This window comes from Schistocerca nitens, chromosome 1 (assembly GCF_023898315.1).
Source record: "Schistocerca nitens isolate TAMUIC-IGC-003100 chromosome 1, iqSchNite1.1, whole genome shotgun sequence".
Classification (NCBI taxonomy): Eukaryota; Metazoa; Arthropoda; class Insecta; order Orthoptera; family Acrididae; genus Schistocerca; species Schistocerca nitens.
In genome coordinates this window covers 492,394,887-492,399,593 of record NC_064614.1, presented here as the reverse complement: position 1 = coordinate 492,399,593, position 4,707 = coordinate 492,394,887, and positions in this window count along the sequence as shown.

The following is a 4,707-nucleotide window of genomic DNA, read 5'->3' as shown; positions in this document are numbered from 1 at the left end:
ATAATAATAATAATTATTATTATTATATTTTTCTGTGTATACTTACCAGAAAGAACTAGACATCATCACACAAATAGCAACAAACAATGGGTACAATAGGGAACCAGTCACCAAATTAAACAAAAAAATTAAAAAACAGAAACAGTCGTCGCGCGGGGTAGCCGTGCGGTCACGGGCCTCTTGTCACGATTCGCGCGGCTCCCCCCGTCGGAGGTTCGAGTCCTCCCTCGGGCAGGGGTGTGTGTGTTGTCCTTGGCGTAAGTTAGTTTAAGTTAGATTAAGTAGTGCGTAAGCCTAGGGACCGATGACCTCAGCAGTTTGGTTCCATAGTCCTTACCAAAAATACATACAAAATACAATAACAGTCAGTGAACACAGCACATTAACACCCACAAACAACACTACAACAAAACATTACACAAACAGGCACAAACAGCAACAGAACAATAACGACACAAAGAATACAAGGAAACAAGAAACAAGATTCAAGGTGGTACACAATGACATACAAGCACAAACTCACACATAAAATGACAAACATTTTCAAAAGACAAGGGATGAACATAGCATTCAAAACAGACAATTCAATCCAAAGGCACATTCCAAAAATAACAAGAAATACAGTTGTTGTTGTTGTGGTCTTTAGTCCTGAGACTGGTTTGATGCAGCTCTCCATGCTACTCTATCCTGAGCAAGCTTCTTCATCTCTCAGTACCTACTGCAACCTACATCCTTCTGAATCTGCTTAGTGTATTGATCTCTTGGTCTCCCTCTACGATTTTCACCCTCCACGCTGCCCTCCAATGCTAAATTTGTGATCCCTTGATGCCTCAAAACATGTCCTACCAACCGATCCCTTCTTCTAGTCAAGTTGTGCCACAAACGTCTCTTCTCCCCAATCCTATTCAATACCTCCTCATTAGTTACGTGATCTACCCACCTTATCTTCAGCATTCTTCTGTAGCACCACATTTCGAAAGCTTCTATTCTCTTCTTGTCCAAACTGGTTATCGTCCATGTTTCACTTCCATACATGGCTACACTCCATACAAATACTTTCAGAAACGACTTCCTGACACTTAAATCTATACTCGATGTTAACAAATTTCTCTTCTTCAGAAACGATTTCCTTGCCATTGCCAGTCTACATTTTATATCCTCTCTACTACGACCGTCATCAGTTATTTTACTCCCTAAATAGCAAAACTCCTTTACTACTTTAAGTGTCTCATTTCCTAATCTAATCCCCTCAGCATCACCCGATTTAATTTGACTACATTCCATTATACTCGTTTTGCTTTTGTTGATGTTCATCTTATATCCTCCTTTCAAGACACTGTCCATTCCGTTCAACTGCTCTTCCAAGTCCTTTGCTGTCTCTGACAGAATTACAATGTCATCGGCGAACCTCAAAGTTTTTACTTCTTCTCCATGAATTTTAATACCTACTCCGAAATTTTCTTTTGTTTCCTTTACTGCTTGCTCAATATACAGATTGAATAACATCGGGGAGAGGCTACAACCCTGTCTCACTCCTTTCCCAACCACTGCTTCCCTTTCATGCCCCTCGACTCTTATAACTGCCATCTGGTTTCTGTACAAATTGTAAATAGCCTTCCGCTCCCTGTATTTTACCCCTGCCACCTTCAGAATTTGAAAGAGAGTATTCCAGTTAACGTTGTCAAAAGCTTTCTCTAAGTCTACAAATGCTAGAAACGTAGGTTTGCCTTTTCTTAATCTTTCTTCTAAGATAAGTCGTAAGGTTAGTATTGCCTCACGTGTTCCAACATTTCTACGGAATCCAAACTGATCTTCCCCGAGGTCCGCTTCTACCAGTTTTTCCATTCGTCTGTAAAGAATTCGCGTTAGTATTTTGCAGCTGTGACTTATTAAACTGATAGTTCGGTAATTTTCACATCTGTCAACACCTGCTTTCTTTGGTATTGGAATTATTATATTCTTCTTGAAGTCTGTGGGTATTTCGCCTGTCTCATACATCTTGCTCACCAGATGGTAGAGTTTTGTCATGACTGGCTCTCCCAAGGCCATCAGTAGTTCTAATGGAACGTTGTCTACTCCCGGGTCCTTGTTTCGACTCAGGTCTTTCAGTGCTCTGTCAAACTCTTCACGCAGTATCTTATCTCCCATTTCATCTTCATCTACATCCTCTTCCATTTCCATAATATTGTCCTCAAGTACATCGCCCTTGTATAAACCCTCTATATACTCCTTCCACCTTTCTGCCTTCCCTTCTTTGCTTAGAACTGGGTTGCCATCTGAGCTCTTGAAACACAGATATCTACCAAAAAGCAGGAATATACCAACTACAGTGCAACACATGTGATGGGAGGTATATAGGACAAACCAGCAGAACATTTGACACCCGGTACAAAGAACATATCAGAGCATGGAAATATGGAACGAGCCACTCAACTTTTGCAGAACATTTGAGAGAAAATAACCACAAACCTACTACAAGAGAAAATGATATGAAAATAATTAGAATAAATAATGAAAGATATTTGCTAACATTACAGGAAAATTATCGTATATACAAAACAAAGGCTGAAAAGAAACAACAACTAAATGAAATATGAATAACAACTCACTGTTTACACCGATTGATCGTATAATAGACAGAAATCCCAACAAATGATTACACATCTGATTCCTCTCATAAGTATATACACAAAAATATAATAATAATTATTATTACTATTTTTAAGAATAAAAAATAAAAAAGGAAAAGAAGTCTCTTTCCCTCTCTAATACACAAACACACGCACACACACACACACACACACACACACACACACACACACACACACACACACACACACACACACACACATTCACAAAACAGTTGCTAACACTTACAAAAACAAATGAATCTCAGTATTAAAAAGATGGCAGTTACAGTGATGTGTAACAAAAACAGTGAACTGAAAGTGAACTGTAAGATGTCCAACTGGTTGCCAGACGAGAAAAAGCTTAGATGCAGTGAATTACAAGTTACCTGACACCCACTGAAGATCCCTTGTAAAAGAGGCGAAACGTGTCTGGTTGCATAAATAAAAATAAAAATTTCGATGTGCAACATGCAAAAGGCATTTTCTTTGGAACAACTGCAACTTAATATTTACTTTACATCTACATCTATACTCAGCAAGCAAGCGTATTTTTTATTTCATTTATTGTTTTATTTAACCTGCAAAGTTTAGCTCCAACAGGTCCTCTCTTACATTCTATACCTACATCTACACTGAAGCGCCAGAGAAACCGGTATAGGTATGCGTGTTCAAATACAGAGATATGTAAACAAGCAGAATAAGGCGCTGCGATCTGCAACGCCTATATAAGACAACAAGTGTCTGGCGCAGTTGTTAAACGGTTACTGCTGCTGCAATGGCAGGTTATCAAGATTTAATTGAGTTTGAACGTGGTATGATAGTCGGCGTACGAGCGATGGGACATAGCATCTCTTAGCTACCAGCAGTGACGTGGGGATTTTGCCGTACTACCATTTCAAGAGTGTGCCGTGAATATCAGGAATCTGGAAAAATATCAAATCTACGACATTGCTGCGTCTGAAAAACGATCCTGGAAGAACTGGACCAACGACGACTGAAGAGAATCGTTCAACGTGACAGAAGTGCAACTCTTCCGCAAATCGCTGCAAATTTGAATGCTGGGCCATCAACAAGTGTCAGCATGCGAATCATTCAACGTAACATCATCGATATGGGTTTCCGGATCCGAAGTCGCACTCATGTACCTTTGATGACTGCACGGCACAAAGTTTTACGCCTCGCCTGGACCCGTCAACACCGAGATTGGACTGTTGATGACTGGAAACATGTTCCATGTTCCGTGTTCCGACGAGTCTCGTTTAAAGTTGTATCGAGCGGATGGACGTGTATGGGTATGGAGACAACCTTATAAATCCTGGACCTTGCATGTCAGCACGACACTGTTCAAGTTGGTGGAGGCTCTGTAAAGGTGAGGGGCGTGCGCAGTTGGAGTGGGACCCCTGATACGTCTAGATACGACTCTGACAGGTGACACGTACGTAAGCATCCTGTCTGATCATCTGTATCCATTCATGTCCATTGTGCATTCCGACGGTCTTGGGCAATCCCTGTAGGACAATGCGATACCCAACACATCCAGAATTGCTACAGAGTAGCTCCAGAAACACTCTTCTGGGTTTAAATACTTCCGCTGGCCACATAAACGTTATGGAACATATCTGGGATGCCTTGCAACGTGCTTTTCAGAAGAGATATCCACTCCCTCGTATTCTTAGGGATTTATGGACACACCTGCAGGATTCATGGTGGCAGTACCCTCCTGCACTACTTCGGACATTAGTCGAGTCCCTGCCGCGTCGTCTTGCGGCACTTCTGCGTGCACGCTGGTTCAAATGGCTCTGAGCACTATGGGACTTAATATCTATGGTCATCAGTCCCCTAGAACTTAGAACTACTTAAACCTAACTAACCTAAGGACAGCAAACGACACCAAGCCACCACGAGGCAGAGAAAATCCCTGACCCCGCCGGGAATCGAACCCGGGCGCGGGAAGCGAGAACGCTACCGCACGACCACGAGCTGCGGACAGAATGAGACGGACAGACGTCGTTACGTTACTCAGCACGGACGACTGGTAGCGCAGGATAAATGCAAACAGTATGTTACCTGCAGAGGA